The sequence below is a fragment of the Anguilla anguilla genome, chromosome 10, assembly GCF_013347855.1.
Source record: "Anguilla anguilla isolate fAngAng1 chromosome 10, fAngAng1.pri, whole genome shotgun sequence".
Classification (NCBI taxonomy): Eukaryota; Metazoa; Chordata; class Actinopteri; order Anguilliformes; family Anguillidae; genus Anguilla; species Anguilla anguilla.
Genome location: NC_049210.1, coordinates 27,319,271 through 27,325,415, shown reverse-complemented (window position 1 = coordinate 27,325,415; position 6,145 = coordinate 27,319,271). Strand labels below are relative to the sequence as shown.

The 6,145-nt window shown below is 40.8% G+C and overlaps 1 long non-coding RNA gene across 1 annotated transcript; it reads left to right on the top strand.

The window, feature by feature from the left end:
• Positions 1–421: 421 nt before the first annotated feature.
• LOC118237457 lies at positions 422–1,392 on the top strand. The gene is made up of 2 exons (XR_004767176.1): positions 422–584; positions 993–1,392. It is a non-coding gene; the product is annotated as an uncharacterized LOC118237457 (long non-coding RNA).
• Positions 1,393–6,145: the final 4,753 nt, after the last annotated feature.

Below are 6,145 nucleotides of genomic sequence, written 5' to 3'. Positions count from 1 at the left end.
CTTACTCACACACTCATATCTACGGGCAATTTAGAGCGTCCAATTCAGCCTCTACACAGAAAGGCCCAAGTAGAGATTTTCACCCACAACCTTCTTGCTGCGGCAGTGCTACCCACTGCACCACCATGCCACCCCACATGACATTCAATAAGTTTCAGTTGGAACACTTAATCAGATCAGTAACTGTCAATATCTTAGTGGTTCCCTTCCCAAACAATGGTTATATGGTTCTGTAATTGCTGCAGTTCCAGTTCAACACACTTACATGGTTCAATCTCTCAATATATCCATATTGCCCACGAAAAACACCAAGGTTTCCTTCTTCTGTTTAATATAACATTGAATTTAATAATTTAATTTCCAAAATTCACTAAAGTAAAATGGCTCCCTATTGAATTGAAATATTATGACTGCCAGCTTCTACAGTCAATTGACAAATTGTTTTGATGATTTGATGGAAAGAATTACATTTCTTTAATTCAGGACACTCCTATCCAGAGTGACTTACAGTGAAAGAGAGCATAAGTGCATCTCCCTTTATGTGAGCCACAGTGTCAGACCTGGCGAACAACAGTCCCAGATGAGTGAGTTTAAGTGCAACATCAATAAAGCATTAAATGTAAATTGATTTTTGCCAGGCTAGAACTGTAATACAAAGCATAGCTTCACACAGTTAACATCCATTTGAAACCACAAATTGCTACTCACAATTTACTTTGTGGCTTAAGACAGGGGGGCATGATTGGTGAAGACACAAATAGTTACTAGATAGAGGTCAATTTAGAAGCCAACGTTCAGTTTGTATTTTCACAGGAGTTGTGCTGCTGTCTAGATTATACAGCACCATGACAACAATCACTTGCTGACTAGTATGAACTTTCTCAGCTAGGACAGGAGGATAAGGTTACGGGGTTTACTTTTTACTAAAATATTTTCTGTCTTTAAAATCAAAGCTTAACTAATCCAGTTTCATTTATATCCTGCACTTACAGATTTGTTCTGGAGAAAGCAAAGAGAAGCATTTCTGGTCAAGCAGGAAGCAGGAAGTGGCTGGCTGAATTAGATACATGCACCCATCCTTGAACAATAGAAATGCGACCCGCACAGGAAAGGGATCTGCGTCAGTGGGGACCTGCACACTTGTAAGAGGTCAATGACTGGCCCTGAGGTGTGTCCACAAAACTAACAGGACCACACGGTCTGCAGGATCATAGGACTGCACCATCCTCAGCTGCTTCTCTTTGGGGTTTATTTATATATTTATTATTTTTGCCTCACTTGCTGGTGTTTTGGGGGTTAAGGCTCAGGCATTGCCAATTCTCCTGTTTCCTTTTTTATGTTAAGGGTCTTTGTGTCTGCGCATGATAAAAATAAAATTTACTTGAACTGAAATTGAATGTACAGCACTGGTATAATGGAAAGCTTATAAAACTGACAGTACTGTTGGCAGAGTATGTGTGTGACCAGGGATAGGGGTGTGTGTGAGATTGTGTGCACATGTGTCTGTGACTCAGGGCAAGGCAGTACTGTGTGTGGTAGAAAGAGAGCACAGATCCATCTGTGTTTGAGAGGGCAGGAGTGTGTGTGGCAGAGAGGGGACAGGTTTGTGTGTGTGTGTTCATGTATGTGTGTGAGTGTGTGTATGTGTATTGCAGAGAGAGCAGGTACGCTGTAAGTCTGGCCTAAATCATTCCCATGAAGTAGTAGGAGTAGTAGTGAACATTTCACCGTGTGGCAGCACTATATCATGTTTATTTCAGAATTAATTTGTACCAATATTTTAAAAAATCTGCTTTACGTACAAAAAACTCACAGTATAAATTGTGGGCTGACGTGGGTATGTTGCGGTGCATTCACAGTCTGCCTGCAATTAATGTCTTATTTGCTAAGGCTACAGCTAATTATGCAATCATTGAATGGTACCGCCTACTATTCACATCTACTATTCGCATATGAAGCAGAGCTTAAACAGCACAGTTAAAACATTTTTTTTAAAACTCCCGTTTAGTGCATTGAATACACAGCAAAATGTTCACTGTTTATTCAATATATATAAATGGTAGGGGAGCCTGGGGGCGTGCTCCCCCAGGAATAATTTTTTTAAAATAAAAAAAACGCTCTACATAATGTGCCATGTCACATGTGTAGGATATCTGACAGATCCATCACATTGTAAAAGGATATATTAGACCAGGCGTCGTGAGGAGGATGGTTGAGAACACTCAGAGGCTTAGGCAGTTGTAGGTCAGGAAGATGGGTTTTATTTTCCTAATTAAGGCAACAAAAATGCAGAAAAAAAATTACAGCTTAAATAAAGCAAAAGTGTAAAAATATATACAATAAGCAAAAGAAAACGACTTGAGAGTCAGAGCACAATGATAAGCAAATAATATGCAACTAAAGGAAAATACTTAATGTTAGACTTCTGTCTAGTCGACAATTTTGTTGCTCACACAACTGAGGTGGAGCCGGAAAGCAGACATCTGCAGTCATTCCAACCCTGAGCAACTGAATTGAAGTGCTTAAATAAACCCCTCACTCCCGCCACGATTGGACTAAACCAATTACTCATCACATCACAGGGGGAGATTTGGGGTGAAATAAAAAAAAAACGCAAATAAACTGCAAAGAAGGTTAAAAATCAACCACGAGAAGAAATTCATAATTATTATAAATAATAAAGTTAAATAATGACTGAGTCAAAATGGCACAAAACAGCATAAATAAAAGTTAACTAAATAAAGCCGTACTTCCGGCAAACTCTGAGAATTACAGACACATAAGACACCCACTCAGACGTGCGCTTTCGTAGTGAGACCGACAAACTGGAAGATGGGAAGATATTACCACAACCTTAATGTTAAATAAACTAAACCTTCAAACAACAAGATGGTGTAGTGTTTTTTTGTGTGGTTCAGATGATTGAACATTTAAACGAGCAAACGGAGGGTATTTTGTACTGTATGGATAAGGGATAATTGTTCTCGCCGCAGCGCAATTTATTTAAATGGTGCACACATTTAAACAAACTGGTATGAACTACGGGAGTTATGGAGGTGGTGTAAAGTGAATGGATGAGCTAGCCAGGTGAATGTTGGTGCTGTGAAGGTATTAAACCAATTGTCAACCATATACAGACATTTAACAAACACGCAAACAAAGAATTCAGTGGCGGTATTAACTGCCATGACGGTGTGTGAATTCTCCCCGTCAAAAACCCCCCTCCTTATGGGAGTCCCTCCTCATAGAGGCGGGACAGAAAGTCAGCAGTCACATTGTCCTTGCCAGCCTTGTACCTTACAGTGAACCTGTAAGGCTCCACCACGTAATTCTTACATTGCTGTCTCTCATGCGATGCAACCATTGCAAGGCTCTGTGGTCCGTCTCAAGGACAAACTCTTTCCCCAACAAATAGTACCTTAGTGTGTCCAAGGCCCACTTGATAGCCAGGCCCTCCTTCTCCACCGTATACCTGGTCTCACGAGGAAAAAGCTTACGGCTGATGTACTGGACAGGTTTCCTGTCCTCTCCCTCACCCTGCAGCAACACAGCCCCCAGACCCAATCCAGAGGCATCGGTCTGGACCGTGAAGGACAGTTCGAAGTCTTGGCTCTGCAGGACCGGGCTGTGACACATGCTCTCCTTTAGGTCATGGGCTCCTCCTGCTGCTCGGGTGACAGGTGGGCCACAGAGGGATGAGAGGCCTCCCCCCCAACAGTGGGAAAATACTGCTCTTTTAGCTCCTCTTCCTCCTCGACTGAACGAGCCCACATCTAGTCGCTGACAGTCTCTGGTCGGTCGATCCACTGTTTTAACAGGTTAATGTAGAATACCTGCTTAGGTCGGCGTCTATCTGGCATGGCAATCTCGTACGTGACCTCACCCAGTTTGCAAAGCACCACATACGGACCCTGCTATTTCGCCAGCAGTCCACTCTCGGATGACGGTAGCAGCAGCAACACTTTCTGTCCGGGGTCAAAGGTGCGACTGCGTGCATTCTGACCATTCCAGGACTATTGGCGTGACTGTGCCTGGGCCAGGTCTTTGGGGATCCCCATCCGTGAAAATAACTGAATTAGGCAGTTGGCTACCTGTCTGGTTTCTGAGGGGAAAAGCTTCTGGATAACGTGTGGCGTAGTTGCATATCACTAAGATGTAGTGGTGACCTGCCCTGCTCTTCTCTAGGGGTCCTACTACATCCATAGCTATACGGGAAAAGGAATGTCTATGATGGGAAGGCTCACTAGTGGTGCTTTGGTGCCTCTCTTTGAGCATGCTGTGAGTTGGCATTCTAAGCATGACTTGCAATAGCCAACTACATCCCTGTGCAGCCCTGGCCAATAGAACCTACTTGTTATTCTTCCTTCAGTTTTATCCTGACCGAGATGCCCTGCCCAGGGAATGCTATGGCCTAAGTGTAATACTTTAGCTCTGAGAACTTCAGGGACCACTCACTGCTCTGCATTGGCCTTTACTGAACAGTTTTCCCTCTTTCTGGATAAAACACAAGTTCCCATCCTCTATTGTCTTTTCTGCCTCATCTGGTGTCTTGAATAGAGCCCGACCGATGCCAGATTTTTGGGTCCGATGCCAATCCCGATTTTGGAGAGTCCTAGCCAACCGATTACCGATGTTTTGGCCGATATTTTGTCAAAAAGTGCGACATTATCAAATCAATTTGAAAAACTTATATTTTATTAAAGTTTCTATATTTAAGAACATTTAACTTATAAGCAAACAAATAAAAATACACACAAATAACTTTTTAGATAAAAAAGTAAAAGATGATATTAAATTAAATATATATATATTTATATATTAACACCATCTTTAAGTGTGTGAAATCAAAATAACTCCACACCTTGCTTTTACTCCTTTCTTTTCCAGCCATCTATAAAAACATTATTTAATAATTAAATTATCTAGTGAAGCTAAAGAGTGAATCAAGTGTAACGTTAGATGAAATTAAATTGACTGGATGAAATACGTGAAAAAAACTACAATGCGCTTTCGTGCAGGTTACCCACGCTGTTATCAACTGTTGGTTGATTCACTTCTCCAACAACAATCCTTCTCTCATGTTATCACGACAAAGCTAGATAACATGGCTTAAAATGATCCATGTTAGAAGTGTTTTATCTGCATTTTTACTGCCTGGTTAGCTTGCTACGATGACGCGTGACTAGATGACACACACGCTTGCAATCACGCGTTGGCTATTTACACAGCATCATATAGTAGCTAATATCATTATCTCAGATAAAAAACAAATGTGTGATACATTCAATCACCATTTTATTTTGGCTGGTTATTTAAAGTGAACCAAATATGTTAGCTAGCTCGCTCGCTTGATAATGAGGATTGATAAACATAGTGGTCGTATAAACGCATTTAATTAGAAACTTTCACTAAATATACATACCTTTATTGCGGCAATCGAATCTGTGCAGACAAGTCTTGCAGTGGAGAATATTGGATGAGGCACAAGTGACAAATGTCTTATTACGCCGGGCACCCACTCAGCAGCACTGCGAAGCAGCACGGCGCGACGCGTAGCGTGTCTCCACTGGTTCCGTTTGTGTCGCGCAAAGGCTTGCTTAAAGCTCTATATTCCTAGTAGCTCTCGCAGTCTGCAGTGGGCTTACATCATGTATTTCACGTTTGTTCAGGACTTTTGATTATGGGTAAGTGAATACTTGGTGAGAGACCTTTTTCAGTCTGTTAATATGGTAATATTTTTTAACACATGTAAATACGTGAGAAAGTAAACGCTTTAAAGAATTACCATAAGCTTAAATCGCAACGTAGCCTACATAATAATCAATCTCAAACTGCATTCATTAATTTGCTTGGTTAACAAGCGTGCCAACTTTATGAAGAATATGTAATGATCATAATAATAATAATAATAATAATAATAATAATAATAATAATAATAAATAATCCATAATCAACCATTGGGAATTCCCGTGTCGTCTTGTTATTCACGTCCAGACATTTATATGATCATATTTAGTAAAATCAGTTAATCGTCAAAAAGATAGCGTAACAGTTTAAACTTGAAGGGATATGAACACCACAACGTCATGAACACCGGAAGCTTTGAAGTACAAGTGCAATAAAGGCTTGCTTACAACTTAATTTA